Source organism: Mus caroli, unplaced genomic scaffold, assembly GCF_978045245.1.
Source record: "Mus caroli unplaced genomic scaffold, Mus_caroli_1 scaffold_9, whole genome shotgun sequence".
Classification (NCBI taxonomy): Eukaryota; Metazoa; Chordata; class Mammalia; order Rodentia; family Muridae; genus Mus; species Mus caroli.
In genome coordinates, this window is record NW_028227264.1 from 99,259,715 (window position 1) to 99,285,708 (window position 25,994).

A 25,994-nucleotide genomic window follows, 5' to 3' on the forward strand; every position below is an offset into this window, starting at 1 on the left:
TTTGGCAAATAAAAGTCAAGTGCTGTCAATAGACCCTCAGCATTCCACAGGCTGTTCTTTAGGCAGAGAGAGAGAGAGAGAGAGAGAGAGAGAGAGGGAGGGAGGGAGGGAGGGAGGGAGGGAGGGAGGGAGGGAGGGAGGGAGGGAGGGAGGGAGAGAGAGAGAGAGAGAGAGAGAGAGAGAGAGAGAGAGAGAGAGAGAGAGAGAGAGAGAGAGAGAGAGAGAAAAGGAGGGAGGGAGGGAGAGAGGGAGGGAGGGAGAGAGAGAGATTTACAAATATAAAGAAAACAGATAAAGAAAAAGAATAGAAAACTGTAAAAGAGTAAATATATGCAATATTTTCCATGACTGAACAGTGCTGGCCCTCAGTGGGAGCACAGTTCTACTCCTCCCTGCATCTGAGCAAGGCAGTGCATCAGGACCCCAGGCTGAGTTCTCACCAAGGGAAAGGAGCAGAAGTGGAGGTCTTCATGAGGACCCAGACAAGTGGGACAGACTTGAAGCCACATTTTCTCTCTTCCATCTATGTGCTTAGAGGTCAAGTCACAAGCAGGTAAGTTTACAGATGAGTCCTGCATAACTCAGACACTATGGTGTGTGTTTGATTATCAGACAGAGCTACCTAGCCTGTATAACACTGAGGCATGAGTACGATGTTAAAATTAGATTGGGTAGCCTCTAAAGACTGTGGCCATTATCTTTGTTACCCTACTAAAATTACTGAGCAAGATTGATGAATGAAATATAAAATTTAATTAAAATAAGAAACAAGGTCCTTATAATATCCAGTCCAAGAATAAAAGTAGTGTCTTTAGACTTTGAAAAGTCAACATTTATTTTCCAACATATAAATAAGATCCTGCAACTTCCCCCCAAAAAAAACCAAGAAAAATGAAATGTCAAAGGATTTAGTTTATGCAGAGAGTAAAAGAAACAACATTAATAAATGCAAGGTAATTACATAATATAAAATTGGATGTAGAGACCCATAGAATGTGTTAGTTATTTTAAGAAATGCTTGTTCCATGTAAAGAGGGCCTTTATACATCTGTTTGAAGATTTAGCACACACTTTAAAGAAGGGAGTGCCTTCCCCATACAGAGAAAAGACAGATAGTGCTTAGGAGCAGAGGAATTTAAAGTAAAACAACTGAAAAGAAATTAAAAACAGAAAACAGAAGAAACACAAAGAGTGATATTAATAGAAGAAAATATTTTTAAAGGAAAAGCATTATTAGAGAAAAAATGTCAAAAAACTGAAAAAAAAATTTTTTTTCAGTAATGAGCTTTGAACCTAAAGCCTCATAACCTCATGCAATCTGGAGATTTTCTACCACTGAGCAACACTGTCAATCTTTTGTTTGTTTGTTTAAGACTAGATCTTGCCCCAAGGTGACTTTGAATTCACTCTGTTGCCTACACAGGCTTTGAACTTGCAGTCCTCCTGCCTCAGCCTCTGAAGTGGCTAGAATTAGAGGCCTATAGCACAAGTCCTGAGATATTAATACTTGAGGCTCAAGTGTTTTCAACACTTCATGCAAAGGAAGAGAATTTTCCAATCACAACCAGGTATCCAGGAAAGGCAAAGAGGACCCAAGAAAAAGAAAGAAAACAACCAAACCAAACCAAACCAAAACAAAAAACAAAAAACACTTAAAAAGTAAACACAGGCAACATTTTGTAGCTTAAACAGTCAGTTCTGTGGATGTGCTAGTACACAGTGAGGCCGCAGACAAGGCATCCACTACACACGCGTCACTGTAGTTCATTTATAAGATGCCATGAAGGAAAATAAAAGATAAAGAGATACAAATATTATAATCAATGTCCTATGTCTAATAGACACTGAGTAGTGCCTATAAAAAACGGAAAGGTACAGTCTTCCTTTCTACTGTACTTGTGAAACTCATTAAAATTGATGCTGATTGGGTGCTAAAGGTGGTGTCAATGAATTTCACTGGTATGATACACACATATTTTCTCGCAAAACTATGATCAAGTTAGATATCATGGGGCTAGAGAGTTGGCTCAGTGGCTTAGGGAACTTGTTGCTTTTCTAGAAGATCTGAGTCTAATGGCCAGCACCCACATGGTTCTTACAACCATGTAGCACCAGTTCTTGGGGATTCAACTCCCTTTTGACCTCTGTATGTACTTGTTCTTGTTTTTCTAAATTTCGCAGTGGTATCACTCAGTCATTTATCTGTGCTCTTTCTGACTGTTTAATATAGGCACTTAGAGCTCTTCCTCACAGGCCTGCTTTCCATGCAGCCCACAGGCTATGTTTGTTGTGTTTTCATTTAACTCTAGGAAAAGTTTTGTATTTTTTTTTCTTAATTTCTTCCTTGATCTAGTCATCTTTTGGTAGTGAGTTGTTTAATCTCCATAGGCTTGTGTATTTCCTAGAGATTTGCTTGCTGTCAATTTTAAGTTTTAGTGCAGTGTGGTTAGATAGGGTACAAAGGAGTGATTTTCATCTTTTTCAATTCGAAAAGCTGTGCTTTGTGTCCCTAGGCCTGCTCTCATTCATAAAAGTGTCTGTGTACTGCTGGATAGATTATGCATTCTTTGATTTGGGGTAAAATATTCTATAGATAACTGTTAAGTCCATTTGACGTATAATATTAATTAATTCTGATGGTTTTGTTCATTTTTTTGTCCACATGATCTGTCTGTTGGAGAAAGTGGAATGTTGAAATCACCAAGTATAGTAGATCATTATTAATTCATCATTACACACACACACACACACATACACACACACACACATACACACACACACACACACACACACACACACACACACACACACACACACATATATATATATATATATATATATATATATATATATATATATATATATAATTGGGTGCACCAGAATTTGGTACAAATATGTTTAGGATGGTAATGTCTTCTTGGTTAAATGTTTCTTTGATTATGATGAAGTATCATCCCTTCCTATATTTTATATTTCAAAGGTTTGGTTTTATTATGATGTTTCACATTTTCTATATGTTCCTTTACTGTGGTTTTAAATTTTTTTGTATTCCTTCTTACTTGGCCGAGATCTTCTATTTTTATTCTTAAGTCCTGACATTTGACCTTCTGTTTAATTTATTCTACTTACAAGGCTTTACTTTAGGTGTTCTTGTTGGGCTATTAGGGCTTTAAATCTCACCATCATTTCAGCTTGAGTCTTCTATAATGATTTTATCTCCTTATTAAATCCCATTCTCAAGTCCTGAATTGCCTTCATAATTTTTATCATCTTCTTTTGGGTGGTTTCATCACTGAGAAATTTATTCTCCTTAAGTAATTCTTTCTCCTTAATTTCATTAATCTGGATATGTCTGTGTGTCTTCTTTAGACTTCTTGAATTCTTTCATGAAATTTATAACTGTCTTTTATGTTATGTTTCATGAGGTTGATTTAGTTCTTATTGTTAAACATTTCTACAATTCCAGTAGGTTTTGGAAAGAAGATGCTGGCTTGATCTTTCATATTGTTTATATTTTTGTAGTGAGGTCTGGACATATGAAATGTTTTTTCTTACTTTTAAATTTGATATGGGCAGAACAGGTACTGGCAGAAGAGATGATGCTTTGGTGGGTGGGCCAAGAGATGGGAAATAGCTCGCATAGAATGAAATTAGGTAGACAGATGGAATTGGGCTGGTGTAGAGCATATGCCACTTGGTCTAAGTCTTAAGTGTTGAGAGAGATCTAGCTTGGTGGAAAGCTTGGAGGAGACATGTGAGAGGCCTGTGGGTAGTGGGATGGAGTTGAAGTCCTGGAAGAAGCCTAGAAATTGGTTGCTCCACAGATATGGGTGTCTGGACAAAGCAGAACACTGGATATGAGACCCAAGCTAGACCTAATGGTTTAGGAAGAGGGTGTGGATGGGGAGAACCAAGAAGCCTATGACGCTAGACCCTGGAGAAAGATGTGGAAGATCTGGCTGGCTGGACATGTTGGATTCAATGCAGAAGGGACATGTGGTTGGTGACAGTTTTATATATATATATTTATCCATTCATCAGGCAATAGATACTTATATAGGTCCCATTTCTTGGCTGCCATGAGTATTGTTATAGTGACCATAGGCATACCTTAACCTGGACATCTTTGTTGAAGCATTTAGCTTTTTTTACTTTTAATAAATACAAACGGTTCTCCTTTCATCTCTGTAATCCTTAAAGCTTCTGGTTACTCTAATGTCTGCTTTCCCTGATCACACCACAGTCTAGCACTTTTCTGAGCTCCTCTGACAATTCAGGGGTCAGAGGATAGCAATAAACAAGAAGATGGTAACATTCTGTTTGGAAACTGCTTCTGAAGCCCTCCCTCAGTAAGTAGATAAAATATCTCCCTTTCAAGGCACTGCAGGTGTTAGTTTACTAAACATCACCTCACTCTGGGCCACAGGCCACCCTTTTCCCAGCCTCTGGTAATAATATACAACTTGTATCGCCCTCAGTGTCAGCAGTCATGTTTTCAATTGGTTGTTATGTTCAACTGTATCTCCCTCGGAGATACCAATATCTTTGCTATAATAACAAATGAGCTCAAAAGTTTAGTCAATCTTTCTTGCTTATGTAACAGAGCGTTGGAGCACCCACTGTTCTGTTAGAGCGGAGACTCTCAACCTGTAAGATCACCAGAAAACAGATATTTACATTTTGACTCATAACTGTAGCAAAATTACAGTTATGAAGTAAAAATGAGAATAATTTATGGTAAGGCGTCCCCACAACCTGAGGAACTGTATTAAAGCATTAGGAAAGATGAGAGAACCCTTGTGCCAGAGGCTTTAAGTGCAGTGATCTCTGCTCTGATATCTTTCCATCTTATGACTCAGGCTAAAAATCCCACACCTGTACTTCCAATTCATGTCTCTTAATGAGTCAGCCCTGACTGAAGGGAAGCAATCTGGCGCCTTGTCCCTTTGGCTTACATTCCATTATCCAAACCAATTTACACTGTTTAGGATGAAATTATCAGCATAGAATTACAAAAATTTTTATAAAGAAGGGTTACATAGATAACCACAAATAACAAAATGTACTTCTCTATCCCTGCCCATCTTCACAACCTGAAGAAAAATATGTTACCCTCTAAAAGGAAAGAAAAAATTAAAAATAGTAGAAATAACCTTAGTAGAGAGCAAGCATATGAAAGATGTTAACTTGAATAAATCATTTAAAAAAACCAATAAAGATGAGAAATACTTGGCAAGCTGTTAAAATATGTTCAGAATAAAAAAGGAGTTTCTAACCAGGGATGTGGCCAATATTACAAGAAAATCATATGAGGAATTTAATGGGAAACAGTAGACAATGTAGAGGAATCTGTATCACTAGGAAGGCAGTTCCAACTACTCAGAAAGAATGTGAATTCGTGAATGTTACCTTGTTACCTTAAAGATAACGATTAATATAAAAACATAAGATTCAGGAAGTTGAAAGAGGAGAGCCAGACAATCCCATGGGCAAATGTTACAAAAGTTTGAAGAAATAAATGCATTGATTATAAAAGAAATGTTGTAGAGCATAGAAACTATGAAAGCTCCTGACCTGTGAGTCAATGAGACTGTTAACTTTGGGGAGTATAACCTGCCAGGAAGAAGGAGGAGGAGGAGGAGGAGGAGGAGGAAAAAGTAGTAGTAGAGGAAATCAGTATAGAGGTATCTTACTCCTGAACAGGATGACAAAGACACTACACAAAATGAGCAAGCCACACCATGAACATATGAAATGGCTGATGTATCATTTACAGTTTAGGCTCACTCGAGCAACACATGTCTTAGAACAATACTCCAGTGGTTTTGAACATAACAGGGTTAAGTGAGAGAGATACAAATGATCTCAGTGGGTGTATTAAAGCTTTGGATAAAGCTCAACATTGGTTGGAGCCCGAGTAATGGCTCAGCAACAGAGTTGCTTTTGTGAAGAACCCAAGTTCAGTTCCCAGCGTAAGTGGTGGCTTACAACTAACAGTCTGTCACTCTACTTCAAAGGCATCTGATATTCTTCTGACTCCTGAAGGCACCAGGTAAGCTCGTGACAACAGGGTATACACAGAGGCAAAGCACTCATACATGTAAGATGAGATAAATAATGTAAGAAAATTAATTCATCATTGATTACTGATTAAAAAAAACAGCACAAATATCAGCAAGACGAGAACTCTTTAAGTGCTAAGTAGGACCTACCTAGGCATAGTAATCAGAAAAAATTTTATAGAGTATTGTAATTGCTCCCTCTAATAATGCAAATAGGGCTGACAGTGTAGCTGCTAGGCAGTGGTCAGGTTTGTAAGAAGAGCAAGGTAAGCAAAGGAGGCAGAACATAACGACTACATGGAAAGGAAAAGGATTAGTTTTAACATTAAGATCCATAAAATTGCCAGATAAAATGTTAAAGCACTTAGCCTTTGAAGCAGAGACAACAAGGAAGAAGAGCAGCAGTGATAACACACTGCTTATCCCTTAGGACACTGTAAGTTCCTAGAAATATGCATAATACAATGTATCAGCATACAACAAACACATAACATTTTACTGAAAGGCAAAAATAAAACTTCACGTGGACATTTCACTACAGTGAATCTAAATCTTCAATATAAACATGTAGATACTGAATCTCAAGAGATAAGCCATTGTGAAAGTTTGCAAATTGTAGTTTTATTTATTTATGTTTTATTTTCCAGTGCTGGTATTAAATGAAAGTCTCCCGAATGCTTACAATCATTCTAGCATCTGCTATATTATATCCCTAGCTCGTTAGAAGTCCTTGATGGGCAGACACAGAATGGCAGAGGGTTAGGATGTTATCTCCAAAGCAGACCTGAGGATCATGAAAAGAAGTGATCACTGAAAACCTCCGAGATATGTCAGGTGATATAACAGGTGAGGGAAGTTAAGAGATGATACATGGGTGGTGTGGGGCCTTGGGGTGTGTGTGTGTGTGTGTGTGTGTGTGTGTGTGTGTGTGCGTGCTTGTGTGTGACACTGTGTAGATCTCTGTATAAGCAGGCATATGTTGTTTATTTACACATACATACACACACACACATGAAGGCCAGAACAAAACATTAGGCATCTTGGTCTATTGTTCTCAGCCTCCTTGAACAAGGGTCTCTTACTCAACCTGAATCTTGTCTTTTTTGCCTAGGCTACCTGACCAGCAAGCTCTTAGGATCCTCTTGTTGTGACTTCCCAAGGAACTGGGGTTCTCTAGAGCATATACAAACATGGCTTTTCATGTGGGTCCTGGATAGGAAATACTCTAACCCACTGTATTATCTCCCTGTCCAGAGGCTTTGTTTTCATTCTTTTTAAAAAAATTCTCTTTGTTTTTCTTTAAAAAATTGTCTAGTACTTGCGTTTTTTAATTCATCAAAGTGCAGAAAAATCCTTGAGTAAACTGTTTCAGTATACTATTGCCTTGTTGGTGTTCGGGTGGAGTGTATTTATCCAAAAGATAATCGGTATTAGGTTTTAGTTTTATTATATGTCTAATTCTATAAAGGCAACCATAAACAGTGCTTGGTTTTCTAGGTGGCATAGCATTTTAAACCACAGCATGTGTGATAAACAAATGGATAATTCTTAGATATGAATTAAAATAGCTATTACTGCATTGGGCAGTTTTATTTTTTTAAAAACCAGGTGGTTCTACCTTAAAAAATTAAACCACCAAGCTAGTAAGATTTTGTAATGAGTTCTAGGCTTGCCTAGAATGTAAGCCTATATTGTAGAATGATACAATGTAACTCCAGGCATTGGGGGCAGGTACTGTAATGAGAGCCTATTATTGGGATCTAGCTTTGAATGGTCCTGGGCTTCCCATTTTAAGTAGAAGCTTGTATTAGTGGACAAAGCGTTTTATCTCCACTGACAGGAAAGCTAAGAATAACTGTTCTTTATGAGTCATGCAAACACATTCCAAAAGGGCTTTCTTCTCCTCAACATCTGTAGCAGCCTTTCCTGTCCTTTCTCACTACCTCAGCCCAGGTAGAGCTGGCAGGCAAGGGAGGATGGGCAGTGGCTATTTTTACTCCATTGAATTTCAATAAATGAAGACAAAATAATTCACAAGAACCAATAATATTCAGTTCTCAGTCCTCAGAGACAAAGTGTGGCCACGAGTGACCCTTGGGGACAGGAACTATACATAGAAGAGATCTTTTTCCAGCTTGTGGTTGGTGCCAATTTCCCCCCCCCCAGTGTGGAGAATTCTGGCACCCCGTTGGGCCCTCTTTTTGCTCTCTTTAGTGGGCATGATCATTACTGATTTGTAGAACACGTTTCTCCCTTGAGTACTATTCAACCTTACCTGGAAACTCCCTAATTTTGCTTTTTCATGAATTAGTCTAATGTAGAAAGATGACATTTGGGGCTTTGAATATGACACAATGATATTGTGTTTATATATCTAAAATTAGGAGAAATCCAAAAAAAAATCTATTAAAGATTGACCAGTTAAAAGTATTCCCGTTTCCATGACTCAGAGAAATGGAGAACTATAGTATGATATTTTGGGGGTGGGGAGGGGAGCTTTTGGCTGAGGAACTGGCAGGAGTTGCAGGCTGGCTCTCACTGAGTGGTAGGGATTCACTACAAAACATAACTGTCCTTTGGTAGTGAAGGGATGTCTGATTTCCCTCTTCCCACAAACAGTTCTCTCTCACAAAACATTGCTCTCATGTTTACTTGCTGTTGAGCAGACAGACAGGATACAATATTGTGAGGCCCCATAGTGTAGAAGAAAGATACGCCATTCTTAGTGTCTGTGCTTAAATCAGGGCAATAAAAAGAAAAGAGACAGAATGTACATGTGATAATTATAAAAGAAAACCCATACTTTAGAAGGGGTCAGCTTCTAGCTTTCTTGCACATATTCTTGAGCCAATAGAGATGTTTTCTCTGTGAGATACTCTGCCCTCACCATTAAAGGCTTAACAGTATTTATTGCTAAGGATGAATGGCTTTGTAAGAAGAGGGAAAATATGTTAGTATATTTTCTAGCTGAGCATCTATGGCTTCGTGGCTTGACCTCAGAGGAAACAAACAAGCCCATTCTAGTTGGGACATGGTACTTTTCTATATCGGCCTAGCCGATCAACAAACGTCCAGCATCCAATAGAGCAAACGAGTCAAAACAGCTGCCTAACGAAGCCTCAAATTAAAGTGTTCCCCCTCCCCCACTCGATATCCAGCATGGCAGAGCTAATGGAGGGCGAATTCTACAAAAATAGTTTAAACAGTGCCAGCTTTCCGAAGCAAGAGGAGGGTCCGTGGCCAGCACAGACCCTAAGGACTCACAGCTGCAGATGTCAATTGGAAGAGGTAACAACCTTTCTTAGCCCTATGAGCTGGCTCATTATTCTGCAGCAGTCCTGTCTCTAATGAGAGACCTCTCAGATCCTGCGAAGGTGCCAAGAGGACAAGTACCTTCCATGGCAGTTTTTCTGGTTGCCATGATTTCATAACTGGCTCCAGTTTCTCTTTGTTATGCGCATGTGCAGCAAGGCAGCAGGAGAAAGCAAGAATACGCCCGCAGAGCTTTTGATGGGACCGGTTTTTTTTTCCTTTCTCGGAGTTTATTTCTGTTGCCATCTGTATCAAAATAACGTTTTTGCACTCCATTTGAATACATGCTGGCTACTTAGCCTTCTTCATTTATTTTAAAGCTCCTGTTATCTACCTCTGCCGTTTCCAACTGAATACATATTTTCCTGAAATCTTTCATTCTTTTTACTTCCCCAGGTGTCGATTTCCCTTTCTGCTTGGCTTTGTACTTACACCCATCAGAGGGTATGGGGGAAATATTTACATTTGTAGGATTACTTAGCTTTAGTTATTTTAGGCATAGGTTAGTTAAACCTACCTTATAGGTGACTCTAACTTTCCAGAGCTCTGAAATTTGAAAGTTGGTTGAAAGTGAAATATTATTCTGGTGTGTGTGTGTGTGTGTGCCTGTAGCTCTCATAAAAAAAATTTGGGGAAAGGTTGTCTTTGGAAAAAAAACAATCAGCCCTGAAAGATTATAAATATGTCATGAAGGTATGATTTAAAAGTTAAAAAACAAAAAACAAAACCCAAAAACCAAAAACGAACTCCCCCAAAAAACCAAAACCAATCAAACAAACAAACAAAATAACAACAACAACAACAACAAAACCATGTGATTTCTAATTATCTCTCAAGGGAGATATTTTTATCTTATGAAAAAATATCAACATTGTCACCTTGTCTGCTCAGTTAAGGGCTTGGTTAAGCAAGCTGCATTTTGTCTTCTCTAACAGCTGGAAGACATGATATTTCAAGTGTAAAACAAACACCCCTTCCCAAACAGCAGCAGACTCATTCCAGTCTCAATGGAGGATGGATGATGGATTCATGAAGAGATGCCGTTTCCTATGCCAGCTGTCATCCTTTCAGGATGGCATTTGCATCAAAGTGTACCTAGAAGGTGAATGAGACTGTGAGTTGCGGGTGCAGAGTGCATCTGCCTATTACTGTGAAGGGAACTGTTCCACCTTGTGCAATAGTTACTTCTTGAGTAGCTACGGAACTCTTCCCAAGAATAAAATATCTAAACTGCAGGTTTAACTCAATGGTAAAACACTGAGCATATACTGAGCATGTAGGAGGCCTCATGTCTGATGCTCAGCACTACATAAACAAACAAGCAAGCAAATGTATAAACAAATAAACCAGCAAACAAATGGAGTTTCCACATCTAGGAGTTGTGTTTATTGGAAGGGAACAAATTAAAAATGTCTATTTGTAGTGTTACTCTGCAATAAAAGAGTGTCTTTGACTGTCACTAGTACCACAAGAAACAAAGAAAAAAGCATCATATTAGAAGCATGTTAAAATTATAACAAAGGAGACCATCTAAATAGTTGCTATGCCCTGAACATAGAATTTGAAGCAACTTCACCTATTTCACCCTCTTTAATTTCTTTTATCAAAGTATGGTTTGATTACGGTGTCTACTTAAGAAGCCAAACTTCTTTAAAAAAAAAATCAAGTACACGGCTCAAATCTACACAACTAGAAAGAAGCAGAAGCAGAAAAGAATTTGAGCTTTGTATCTCATTTGATTTGGGAGACTTTGTCTTCAAATACCATGACACACCCCTGCTCTCCGACAAGGACAACAGTTAGTATTTACTGAGCAAAGGAGCTGAGTAGATTACACTCTACCACTAAATCTGTGTAGAGTGTAAGCAGTTTATCTTCTAAGCAAGGTTTTGTGGTGATTAAGTAGTGGACACAAAGCTTGAGCCTCCCCTCCTCATGAAGAGATGGCAGGGCTGGCTAGCTCACTTCTTGAATAGCAGTAGCCTTGGGCCTTGTCAGGTTTAGGGAGCAGTGGTTGTCAGCAGGAGTATACCCAAGTGTTTGGAGACTGAGAAAGGGCCAAGATAGCCAGCTCTTGATAAGACACAAGAAAACAGGGAGTTGTTTATGCAGCAAAGTTTCAGGGCAAGTAGGAGGAGGGGGAGATTAAAGCTTTTGGCCTTGGATATGAGGGACACCTTTCCTTTTTCTTTCTTTCTATTAATTTATTTAGTCACTTGATGTCCCAATCGCAGCACCCCCCTCCTCTCCTCCCAGTTCCACCCTCACATGCCCCTTCCCCTGTCCCCTTCTCTTTAGGGTTGGTGCCATGGGTACCAACTAGTGCATCAAGCATCAGGACTAGGTACATCCTCTCCCACTGAGGCCAGACAAGGCAGCCCAGTCAGGGGAAAGAGATTCAAAGGCAGGCAACAGAGTCAGGGACAGGCTTTGCTTCAGTTGTTAGGGGACTCACATGAAGACCAAGCTGCACCTCTGCTTCAAATGTGTAGGGCTAACCTTTCCTCTTAAGATAAATGGGAAGGACAGACGAGACAAAGCAAAATGACAGCTCCTTATAAATGAGAACATATATGTGTGTTCTTAACTCTTTACATGGGATAAATGGAGTCCACACCTCCATAATTCAGCTTTGATGTTAGCTTCCACAAGATCAGGGGTTTCTTGATTGTACCACATCACTGAGATTTTAGTTGGCTTTACACAGATTTAAAAAGCAATCATCATATTCCATTATGGAAGTCTTGGCCAAGTTGCCTCACCTATTTGTAAACTTGATTGCACGCGTCAAAAGGGCTTTCTGATGTTTAAATATTGAATGCCCACAGAAAAACTAGGTCCACAGTTCTTTAGAGACTGAGTCATGAGTTGTTATTCACGAGTAAATACACAATGTGTTTTGAAGAAATAGAGTAAGCTAACTAATTAGCTGCAGTTGGTAATTTAGATCCATGGGCAGCTGGAGGTGACAAACCATTGCTTCATAATTAATTGACTTAGATCATTTTAAAATTAATTAGTTGAGAGGTGCAGCTGGGCAGTGATTGATGCGCAGGAGGCCCTTGGTACTCCCACCAGAGATCAAGGTCAAGCGAGTGTGGCAATTTCACCTTTCACCTTCCTGGTCAGCAGTAATTCAAGCAGCCAATTATTGCTGATAAGCTTGCTAACTGTCTTCTCCAGGTTCTCCTGACTCTGGCAGGAAATCCGCAGAATCTGGGTTTTCTAAATATTGATCTATCCTAATTATAGCCCGATTATTCTGAAATTAAGAAAAAAAATGAACATACACCATTATTGAGTGATCAATAACTCTAGGATTTATAGTTAAGTCATTTATTTAGTTCTTTATTTCTTTTCTCCACGAAGCTCTCTGAGCATTAGATGTTCAACAAGAAGGCATAGTGTGATGGATGGATGGAGTCAAGATGGATATGTCGGACATCCCGGAGTTAGACTCCAGCCCAACTCCTAACTGCTGTAGGGCTTTGTGCCAAGTTCATAACGTCTTTCTCTGTTTCTTTATCTAAAAACATCAATTTTCCTAGCACCGTCCTCACAAAGGGCCTGCACAGATCCAACTACTTAGGCTACATAGCATTTAAAATGAAAATAGGCTGTCACAATGCTAACATTCCTTTTTTCCCCTCCTCACCACATGCCAATACTGAAGTATAATTTGAGTATCTAAATGCTTCGGAAGAATTTGTGTATGCTGACTGCAGTAGCTGTCCCAAGAATGTCGTTTGACAGATGAGGGCACTGGAATGTGGGAGTAAGGGTAACTTGCCTAAAGTGACCCAGTTATGCACGTAGGAACCACAATTTACCCTAAAAAACTCTAGATTTGAAAGCAGGGCTTTAGGCCACTCTACGGTGGCTGCTCAGTTCTCCTTTCTTTGTCTGCACTGAGGCTGTACTGAGTGAAATGCAGAACCAGGACGAGGGAGCATGTTTTGTCTGCCTGCCTGCCTGCCTGCCTGCCTGTCTGTCTGTCTGTTGAAGTGAAAACCTATTCAGCCATAGATGTTCAATATTAACAACAAACATGGTCTCTTCTGAGATGCCTTTCTTGCTGTGGCATGCACGCATACCTCTTTTATAAAACATAACTATCTGTTAGTCTAGTAACTGACAAACATTCAGAGGTCCTCAATAGCATCCATGCTTTCCCTTCCCTCAAAGTATCTGAAAGGAAGATGGGAGATTTGAACCTTATAAAGAAAAAAAATAATTTAATGCCAGTTAGTCAGAATGATGTTTGGAGGTGATGCATGGAATGAATCAATATACCTCTTCATCTCAGCTGGTTGCAGATGAGACATGAATCCTCAGAGGCAGCCAGACATGCCATGGTAATCAGAAATGGTGCATCACGTGGGATAAATAGCAAATACAGAGGGCTTTCTGTGAGATCCAGCTCGCTGCATTTAAGGGATGAAAAGAAATAGATATGACCAAGAGTAACAATTTTACATTAGTTATAGCTAAGCGCTGTGTATTTATGTAATGTACCTTGGTAAAGCGTGAATTGTTAAGGGTTGGAGTAGGTCCCATGTATTTTTGTTCCCCCACATTTAATACATTTCCAATACTAGTTTGTGTGCTAAATGCCTGGATAAGTTGTTGGCACACTGAACTGTTTTCCACGGTCTCTTATTTTTCTTCCCTCTTTCCCGTTGAATCTTTTTTACTCTTCTGCAATAATTTCATTTCTAGTTTTTCTCTCTAGTTCTCTTTCCACCTTTGCTCCCACTTTTATTTTTCTTATTCTTTGATTTCTTGCTGCCCCAGGAAGCTCCCTCCTGAGCTGCAGGATTGTAGAAGGTCACAGGACTTGGGAAGGGCGTAGAGCCTCTCTCTCTACCTCAGACATCTCTTGCTTTATTTCACTCTCTACCTTCTTTCACCGATCCTGAATAATTCTTCAGAGTTTGGGGGTCAGGCACCTCAACTGAAAACGTAGCCCAGTGCTGAGATCTCCTTTGGAGAATGAACGGTAGCCAGTTCTCTTTTAAGTGGTTATTCTGAGTGCTGGCTTTCCAAGAGGAAGGGATGATAAGTCTCTTTCATGTCTGAGGCTCACCCAGGGAGAAATTTTATTGCTTGATTACTCTTAAAGAATGAAGTTAAAGAAGGTTTTAGGAAAAAAAAGCAGAAAGGTATGACCAATTTTAATAGTTTAACTATAAAGGATTTCCACACTTCTGGCTTTTTTTCTCACCTGATAGAGAAAAGAAGCCATACCTGGGCCTTTGTCCTGCCAGGCAGCTTTCATCTCCTCCCCATGACTGTACAGTGCTATTCAGGAGGAAGGATAACAGAGGGTGAGCTCAAACCTCCCTGGGTGCCTTAAAGGCCATCTCTTTTAGTAGCTAATCGACTGAACAGACAAATTCACAAACTGTGGTTGTATAGAATTTAATCAGCCCCCCTCCCGTATATTCTTCTTGTCTCTCAGAAAGTAGGTTTCACCTCCAAAGAGCTTGGAATCAATTCTGAAATATATAAGATCAGCTTTTTCCTGCCTGCGATTGTTCTTGAGATGCCAGCCAGTGACCTAATTCCCCGTCTCTTCTTCCAGACTCTGCGGGGATTTCAGCAAAGCCACCTTCATCCCTCAACTGCAAACATAACCCAGTGAGATGACCTTTTGCTGCAAAAGAAAACCTGAGGCTCCCTCTGAATGAAGCTGTTATTTTTTTTTTTTAACAAAGCATTTGCTTTAGACACTAGTTATAGAATGCGTATAATACTGGTAATTATTCAAGAGGGTGTAAGGACTACCTCTTCAGTGTGATGGTAGGGTAGCTTGTGCTTGGCTCAGGAGGAATATTCCTGAGTCAATTGCTTCTAATGCTATTTTGAGATGTGCCATCTTTGAAGAGGTGAAGAATACATCTTCTGTGTTTTCACATATTAAGTGGGGAAAGATGGTCCCATGTTAAAGAGCTTGGAGGAGGGTTCAAACAGATAGAACCAAGTATGCACAGAACAGTGTCCACTCAACATAAACACCCAACGAATGGTGGCAAATACTTTGGCCAGTTGAGTAGAGGATAGAATGTGACGAGATGGAGTACCACACATTTCTGGTTTCAGCCATATTGGGACAGATTGGATATTTTTGCCTGGGTTACTCTCCAGTGAGGCTGTGTAGATGGATGCTCAGGTACTCCTAGGATACATCGAATTTCTTAACCGAAGTGCGAAACTTTCTTATTAGACAATGATACTACCAGGGAATATACGTAATTTAGAATTTCAAAGATTATCCAGATGGACATTAACAATAAAAGTACCTGGGAAATTGATTTTGGGGGTAGGTGGGTGATAAGCCTCAAAATTATTTTCACCTCTTTAGAAAAAGACGTAGAGCTATTGAGCAGAACAGGGGCATCTCACTCCTTTTTTCTTCAGAGATTTTGGTACAGCCTACAACATAGCACTCGTACTGGTGCTGATGATGCTGGACACAGATGATGAGCAATTTCTCATGGGGGAGAAGAAGAACACGGCGTATCAGGCAGACAATGGAATAGTTACTGTGATGTGCTTGAAGGTGTGGGCTCTGGAGAGAGAATGTCTGCACTTGAGTGTGGGGTCCCTGTTAACCAGCTATTGGATAATTCATTTTAATCTCCATGCATTTTAATTTTCACAGCTTTTAGATGTGGACTGAGCATCCTTTCCAAGACTGTATGAGCTCAGGTGCCCAGTGAATGGTTACTTTTGTTATTATCAAAGGTTAATTTCATTTTATATGGTCTTTTGGGGTGGGGTGGGGGAAGCAGCCATTTCTTCCTGATCCAGGCTTTGGACAACAGCTTTACCCAGAATTACAAAACACGTTTAGTTTCTAAGATATTTGTTTTAGTTGCTAAGTTGAAAGGCACTCTTTAGGTTTCTCAAAGGAACTTTATTTTTAGAAGCACAAGTGGATTAATGTGAAAACTGGATGACTTTATCCAATAGACCTTACTACTTATATCCCCATGTGGTACAAAGAGCAACTCCAGAAGTTCTCATGTTAGATGTTAGCACCGCCTGCTAGTGAATGTACATAACGAACTATCAAGCTTCAAGACCATTTCAGCCTCTGCCACCGACTAGCAAGTCACCTTACCTCACTTAACCTCTTTCTCCCAGCTTTCAAATTAGGATAATAGGGTATTTCTACCCACATAGGGGTGATGGGTAGCTCAGCTAATTGATGTTTGCAATATGCTAGGAGATAAAAGGCGCTATGGAGATGTAACTTGCATTAATAGGAGAACAAAGCGGGATTTTAAGAATCATGGGAGGTGTAACAGAACTAATAGATACATTGGGCAACAGAACCTGGAAGACAAGGAGGCTGTAACACTGAATCATGATATCTATTCTAGGTTTTGAAAAGCCCATTCAAAGAATGTATCTCTTTATATTTAACAGCTAATTTCTCTGTGTCATAACACCTTCCATCTTTTTCAAACACACTGGTTTTAAAGAAGGTAGGTGAATATCACAACTAACGTCCAGGCATTCTACTTTTTGCTGAACCATGACCTCCATAACAGTGAGGCATTCACTCTAGATCAAAGACCACAGCTTATCTAGAAAAACTAGTAGCTAGATGCCCTTATTTGTAAAGAGATGATTTTAAAACTTTACTTTTCTCTATCCCAACTTTCAGTGCAGTTCCAGTCAGCAACCTGGTTTGCCTGTCAGTGTTCCCAGTAATAAAAATTGACTTGATCAAAGCCACCGTTTCCCATTTTGTCATTAGACCTAATACCTGTGTCCAAGCCATCTGGTTTGACAGCCATAATAGTTGAAATATTTTCCCTTGCAGACCCCAGAAATGCCCCTTGGGGCAAATAAGCATTTGGCAGCCCGAGGAAATATCAGTAGACAAGGACTTTTCCTGCTTGCTCTTTCTGAGGTCGCATGCAGAGGAGTGAGAGCAAAGGGTAGGGACACCTGCTGTTTACTTGACAGATTTATAGAGGCTTTTCAATGGGACATACAGTTTTCAAGGCCCCAAAGAATTTTATCTCATTTCTTTCTCTACCCCAGCAAATAATGAAATAACATGTTGCTATTCACCTGCATATGCCAGTAACCTTGAGGAGTTTTAAAATTTTGCAGAAATTAAAAAGAAAGAAAGAAAGAAAGAAGAAATTGCCATTCACACAAAAATGCCTTTTTCTTTTCTTTCTCTTCTCCTTCCCCTCCCCTTCTTCTTTCTTCTTCTTCTTCTTCTTCTTCTTCTTCTTCTTCTTCTTCTTCTTCTTCTTCTTCTTCTTCTTCTTCTTCTTCTTCTTCTTCTTTCTTCTCCTCCTCCTTCTCCTCCTCCTCCTCCTCTTCCTCCTCCTCCTTCTTCTTCTTCCCTTGAGGAATACATTTCTCCACCTTTCTTACTGCCTTTACGGGAATTTTTAACTGACTATATATATTCTACAAGAGCTCAGAAGGACCACAAATTGGGGTCTGAGGAGACAAGAAACAAACGAACAAACACCAGACATTCCATCCTTTAGCAATGTAGCCTTGATTGCCTTGGTACATAAGTGCCTTTCCATGGAGTCATAAATTAGCATTCAATGGCATCTTGGGGTTGGCACCAAAGTTGTAATTTGCATGTTAGCCATTGACTTGCATCAATACATGTGAATCTTTGAGCGTTGCACAGATCACACTAAATTCAGTGATCAACTGAACAGCAAGCATTTGAGCATCTTGCTTCCTTGCATTTTTGCCCTGAAAAAGTTGGGATTTGTGAGAACTTCAAACCTACTGACTTTTTCACCAAAGTCATTTGAGGTGAATGTCAGGGAAGGAACTTGAGAGACTCAGTAGGGCAAAAAGAAGGGAGTTTGGGGTTGTCTTATTTCCCTTCAATAGTGCACAGTATCTTGAGTTTGTTTTTGAATTCTGCTCCAGCAAAAGCGCCTGCCAAATTCATACATGAGATCTCAAGTTTGCTACAAGGACTCCAGTCATTTCCAAATTCTTGAAACAATAAGCTATAAATAACCCCAACAATGACAGGATTGTATTGGTTTCCGCTAACGTCCTCTGGCTGAGGCCCTTGCTCCTAATCCTTAGGTGGAAAGCAAAGATTCTGTCTGAGCTGCAGGGCGATCCATGGCCTTTTCCAAGATTAGCTGAAAAGGCAGTTTGCAGGAAGTAGGTGTCCTAGCCAGGCACTCGTTGTAGGGTTTCTGAATTATTTATTGTGTAAGAAGGCTCTTGGCTTTAAGCACAGGGAATATAGTTTCCCAGGACACAGGCTTAAAAATAAATGCCTGTCCTTTTTCCCTTCACAGTATTTATGTGCAACCAAATTATCCTTCCCCCCCTCTCCCTCATTCCAGGCCCATATTCTCTTCGCTTCCAGTGGCAGGGGATGCTATTGCTTAGTTTCTTCTTATTAGGGGTTTCTCTTAAGCTGGCTCACTTCTCCAGGGGAAAGATTTTTGCAATGGGCAATGCAGAATGACGTTCACAAATTCCCTGTGATTCATCTCAGTAGTATTTCAAATGGTAACCCTCCCTCCAAAATTATCATTGCATTTAAGCGGAGACACATAACTGGAAGATTGTTTTTGAATAGGCACATGGTTCATGGTGTTTTCATGTTCCCAAAGAGTGCCTTGATGATACATTAATTACTGCTTTCATCTAGATGGGTCCATCTTTAATTGCTACACCCTTCATCCAGCCAAGTTAAGGATTCCTAGGGTGAGGATTATATGGTGGAAATCCTAACTGCCCTTCACTTCTTTGATTCTGCTCAACCTGTACATTGTTTGGATTTTGGCAGCTAGGACTTAGGACTATGAGCTCAGCAATTTAAGGGACACCCCTAGAAATACACATGGCATATTTAAATGGTATATATTTATGATCAGCTATCTTAAGACCTTGGGATTCTCAATGCATCTTTCTCATTCTAGCATGTAGCACAATGTATAGTGTGCTATGTGAACACACATTGGAATATTTGCCTGAACAGACAAGATTGAAATAATGCAAAGATATAGACCTTTGCTTGAGTTATTGAACAGATTATAAATGAATTTTTCCTCTCTAAAACAAGTGGGGGAAATCATTAGTTTGCTCATGCTACAGCAGTAGATGGATGAATCCGATATTACCTGCAGCTAAGTACATTTAACAGTTTTAACTGCCAGAACTTCAGAAGTTGAGCAGAGCTCCAAGAGATTTTTTTCAGACTCTTTGTATTACACACCTGATTTTCATAAAATCCTGTACAAAGAGTGATGATGGGAAGAATTGAACTTGGCTCCAGCTCTATGAAGCTTTCAGGGCACATACATCCTTGTGAATACATAAGGAGCCAGGCAGCTTCCCGAAAATGATTTGTTTTGGTTAGAATGGAGAGAAGCCCGAGTAAAAGAAGGTCCAGGGACAGATCCAAAGTGGGATCCAGCTCAAGGGGAGGTCCCAAGGCCTCACGTTATCACTGAGGCTATGGTGCCCTCACAAAAAGGAATCTATCATGACTGCCCTTCGAAAGACCCAACAAGCAGCAGCTGAAAGAGTCAGAAGCAGATATTTTAACCCAACCAATGGACAGAAGCTGCTGACCTCTGTGGTTGAATTAGGGGAAAGCTGGAAGAAGATGAGGAGGAGGGAGACACTGTAGGAGGACCAGCAGTCTCAATTAACCTGGACCCTTGAGATCTCTCATATACTGGACCACCAAACAGGCAGCATACATCAGCTGATATGAAGCCCCCAACACATATACAGCAGAGGACTACTGGGTCTGGGTTTAGTCAGGAAAGATACACCTAACCCTCAAGAGACTTGTGTCCCAGGGAGTGTAGAGGTCTTGTGGGATGGGGATTGGGAGTATCCTCATGGAGACAGGGGGGCTGGGAGTAGGTATTGGATATGGAATAGTCAGAGGGTAGATCAGAAGGGGAATAAAATCTTGAGTTTAAAATAAAAAAAATTATTAAAAAATACCAACATATTCTCTAAAAAAATACAGATTGAATAGAAAGAAGAGAAAAGAAAAGAAAGTAGTGAAGTCGGAATAAGCTATGCATATGTTAAATAAGGCCTCTTTCCTTTCTCATCACACTTGCTTTGATTGGTGATGATCCTTATAAATGATTTATCTACTCTAGCTTGTCCATACAAAAGACACAAAATCTTGGTATTTTATCTACAAGTTGGAAGCCTAGTTTGGGCAGGTTTTGAGCTATCCTAAGCTACATCCCAGCCATATGCACCTTGTTCCTTGCTGTTTGAGTCTTTCCCAGGTTATTTCTGTTCCATCAGCCTGTCCTAAGGGTCCACATCTCCTGGCCATGTGCTTAAGGCCCCTCTCCTCTCGTGGTGGCCTCCTCCTCTTTCCATCTCCTTGCTCCTTTTCTCCCTGGTCATTCCTGAGACCTTCCTCACTTGATCCTCAAGTCCCACCTTTCTCTCTCTCTCTACTGCCCAATCACAGGCTTTTATTAACCAACTAACTTTAAATGGCAGAGCAAAGTTTACATAGCATCACTTGGCATATGGTGAAGATCTGCTGGTCAGGTACAACCAGACTTTGGGAGCCAGTATTTTGCATTTGAATACAAAGTAGCACTAGACCAACCCTCAACAGAGTTTTAGATAAGAACAGAGTCCACAAGGAAGAGAAGAGGATTTCTGATTCACACAGGCTCTCATACCCTTGTATCTATGCTCCCACATCCTGCTGGAAATAATGGAAAAGAGAAGTTGATGCTGTTTATTATTATTATTATTATTATTATTATTATTATTATTATTGTTATTATGCAGTTCCCATTGCTGACCCAAGCTCACAGTAATACAATTTCCCATCTTTCCTTGTTGCCTTGACTTCATAAGCACTACGCAGTCATAGGTGGCATTTGGCAACTTCGCAATTGATTTTGTTGTCATTTCGTAAAATAATCTCATCTTTTCTTCTGTCTTCCCTGCTTCCCGTAATGTTCACGGATAGGAAAACAAAAGTCCTTTGAGGATAAAGCTGCAGGAGCTGTTGCGAAAGTCATTTTGTGGTATTTTTGACCCAAATTCAAATAATAAATGTCATCCAACTGTCCATTCCGACAGTCACTTTTAAATCTCATTCTTGTTTTTATCACTCAGGCCTTTGATGGTGTTCTCTGTCATGGTCCTCTTGGGAAATTCTTTTGGGTCCTTGAACTTAGAATTTTCTTCTGAAATGGAATGGACCCAATAAATACCCTTACTTTCCAGGCTCTTGGTTATCTCTTTTAGCCCTTGCTTGTACGCAGGGCTACAATACTTGATTCTTATTGGTGAAAGGGGAGGTATACTTGAAGTATTGTTGTTAACTATCTGGAGACAGAAAACACAAATATTCTCCTCCAAGAATTTACAGTCCAAAACAGACAGAAAAATGGGGGGTGGTGGTGGTGGTGGTGGTTTGGTGGGGAGGGGAGAAGAGAGACAAGAAAAGAGAAGGAAAGGAAGAAGAAGGAAGGCAATAAGAAACTAGTGTTCATAGTTCATAGATGAGCTGTTCTCAACCTGTGGGTCCTGACACCCTTGAGGTTATCTAATGAACCTTTCCTAGAAGTCACCTATCAGATATCCTGCATATTACCTGATACTTACATTACTTACATCCCGAATCATAACAGTAGCAAACTTACAGTTATGAAGTAGCAATGAAGTATTTTTATCGTTGGGGTCACCACAACATGAGGGACTGTATTAAAGGGTCATAGCATAAGAAGATTGCGAACCACTGTTCATTGATGTTAACAGAAGTCACCATCTCTCATGTTTGCGGTATTGTGGGAGACTCCTCTGCAAAGTGCGATAGCTGTATGCCATGTGGAGGCTTCAGGACAAAGCTATCAGAATGAAGGAGGTAAGTTTGAGCTCTGACCCCCCCAGGTCTGTGTGTTCCTCTTCTCTACAGTTACAGATGTGATTACTCATGCTGGCTTAGTATTGTACACTTCTCTGTTGTCGTTCATCCCTGGAGCAGAAGGTTCTGGAAAGTGCCATTACTGTCCATAGTGTTTCTGGCATATGAACAGTGCTAAGGGGTTGGAAGTATTTACTGAGGCCTGGGAGATAAGGACCCTGAAGCTTAGGTCACAGCAGGTACTTTGTCTTTTGCTCAAGTTTAACTACAGAAGTTTGTTAAGCTTGATCTTTATGCTTGACCTTCACCCCACATCTCTACTGTCTCTTTAGACATTCTTCCTAACTGCGACACCAGAGGCTTAGCATAGTTAAAATAGACTTATTCCTAAGTCAAGATGACTTCTGTATGATAAAGATATCTAGTCTCCCCATTGTATTCCAAAACTCTTGAACGTAGTTATTGACTGTATAAAACTGTGGAAGGCAAAGATCATTTATATGGATGACAGAACTTTAGACAGTTTTAGCATGTAGCATTGTAATTAGCCCTTGCAACTGAACAAACTTTATACATTAGTGTCATTTAATATGTATAAAACACAGGCCATAAATATAAACCTCATCTCTAATTTTACATATTAAGAAGGACTTTGTTAAAAAGAAACAACTGTGAAGTTAATTTTGATATTAGTCTTTAATTTAGTATTTTTTAAATAACGATTTAAATGGTATTTTAGACTTTATAGCATAGTTCTGTCTGTGTGTGCACTTGTCAATATCAGTGTGTGTGGATCTGTGTATTGGGGGTGGTGTATATCCCTGTGGAGGCCAGAAGAGGATGTTAGATACACCCCTCTGCGGCTCCCCTGCCTTTTCCCCTTGAGACTGAGTCACTCAGTGAGCATGGAACATTCAGAACATTCAGGGTTTTGTTTTGTTTTGTTTTATTTGTTTGTTTGTTTGTTTGTTTGTTTTTGGCAAGTAAGTCCCAATCAGCTTGCCATCCTCCCCTGCCCTTAATGCCGGAGTTACAAATGTCTAAGGCTGTGATCAGTATCTGCCACTCAAACTCACTTTGCTAGAGGTGTTCTTTGGAGGTGGGCTGGAGTAATGCACAAAGCTGAAAATTTCTTGCTTACGTTCCCATATAATGGTACATGGGTATTCATGATGTTCAAGGTATTCCTGGTCTCCGAAACAAGAAGCCAGGATTCTTTTGGTACCTTTCTTCTCTCTAATTGACCATCTTATCCTGAAATGTCTTTATTCGTACAAATGTTTCCCTTCTTTAACTCTCTCTCTCTCTCTCTGTCTCTATTTTTATCTCTATCATCTCTTTCTTTCATCTCTTTCCTATTATCTATGTGTACCTCTTTATCGCTATTCGTATTTCTCTATCTTCATCAGTATCTCTATCATATCTATGTATCTAGATATCTATCTATCATCTATTTCTCTATCTTTATGTTTATCTTTCAACAGGTCTTTCTATGAAGACCTAGCTGGGTTTGACACACCTGATTTCTGTTTTATTCTTAATATAGCCCATTTCAGAGTTTGACCAGTACAGCGATCATTCTAATGATCTGCCAGTTCTTTGTTCTCCACACACTTTCACCAGCACCTTTCCAAGATACTACTTCCTCTACATCATCTTCACCTCTGACCTCACTCACTTTATAAATAATGGCATTATATTATTTAGCCAGAACCACAGTCTATAAATAGTGGAGGCAAATTCAGGTATCCTGATTCATTTCTGCTTTCTACTATATACTCCACAAGTAGAATAATGTTCAAACCCCTTTAATCTTCTTTCTAGGCTCTTTCCTGTTTAAATCCCATCTGTCATGTTAGCAGTTCACTCTCATACTCAAACCTGACAACACATAATCCCTTAAAGAGACATTCATCTAGTCATGGCATAAGTGGTATAGCACATGCAAGACATTCTGTAAAGTTGCTAACTCCAGTAGGCTATGGGAAATGACTCTTTTGGTAGTAATGTTGGACATAAAGGCAAGTGGAGACTAGGTTACCAGCAGTGCAGAAAAGCAGGCTAAGATGGAGTCTTCATGAATTACAATGAGTAGAGCAACAGATAGTTTTTGAATAAGGGTGAGATGGTAGATCTAGCTGAGGATATAGAGCTCATTAAAATCAGCAGAGAGGCTAAAGCCAGGACTCAGATCTAATTTCAGTTCCCACTACCTATTTGTTACCCTCTCCTGGCCTCTGTGAGTCGTGTACTTACATGCACTCTCACAACACACACACACACACACACACACACACACACACACACACACACACACACACACACACACTTAAAAAGAATCTTTAAAGTCAGATGGGTTTGGAGCAGTCTTGAGGTTGTTAAGCAATAGCTCATGGAAAGAATTGAGTCTAAATATATTTGATTTTTTATTTGGTTCACAGTCTAATTTTGTGTGTGTGTATTTATTAAGATGAGTCATTCACGTTTGAAAAGACATTTCATAAAATGTGAGTGCTTTATTCTCTCTAGTGTTCTCCTCACATTTGTGTACTATATGCTCTTGCTCATTTGTGCGGAGGCCAGTAAGTAACACTGGATATCTTCCTGTAATACTGTCCATTTTATTATTATTTTTTGGGGGGGTTGTATATCTTTCACTGATCTAGAGTTTACCAACTGGTCTAGACTGGCTGGCCAGTGAGCTTCAGGGATCTGCCTGTCTCTGCCTCCTCTTGAATAAAAAAGAACATGTACAAATGAATAAGAAAAATGACCAATTGTGTGTATTTGGAAAGCAGTTTGGCAATGTGCACTTTCTGATGCTGAAATTATATTTCCCCTGATTCATTATATAAGTGTGAAAGCACTTGGGGTGCTGGGGAGATGGCTCAGTGATTAAGAGTACTGGCTGCTTTTCCAGACGACCTGGGTTCAATTCCCAGCACCCACTTGGCAGCACACAAACTATCTGTCATTCTAGTTCCAGAGGCTCCAACACCCTCACACAGACATACATGCAGGCAAAACATTGGTGCATATGAAATTTTTAAAATAATGGTACACAAAGGAGGTGATAAGTGGACAGGGGTGTTTTCTGCAGTTAGGTAAGGAGTAGTAAAGAAATGGAGACAACTGCGATGCCCATCAGAGACAGTAGGGCATAAACAGTTCCTCATTCTACCCTTAGACTTTACACTGTGGACTGTTATGTAATATGAAGTGAGAGATACGAGGATCTGTTGGAGACAGAGACATTTCAGGTAGGTAGAATTTCAGAAAAAGATACTAAACTTGATGTGCTGTAAATCTGTGAAAGTTTTGAAGAACATGAGAGTGGTTTAGAAAGAAGTCTGCCATTTTCTAACAACAGAAATGGTGGAGGTAGGTAAACTGGAAATGTGTTATTCAAACTATGTAAGGACATTTCCACACATTTTCTTATGCTAAGTATATAGTTCTTTGCAATGATTCAAAACCAAGAGAATTCAAAGAAAATATTTTACTTTATACCAGAAAATATTAACTTATCTTTTGTCTTAGTTAGAGTTTTAGTGCTGTGAACAGACACCATGACCAAAGCAACTCTAAAAAAGAACATTTAATTGGGGCTGGCTTACAGGTTCAGAGGTTCAGTCCATTATCATTAAGGCAGGAGCATGGCAGTTCCTAGGCAGGCATGGTTCAGGAGAAGCTGAGAGTTCTACATCTTCATCTGAAGGCTGCTAGCAGAATAC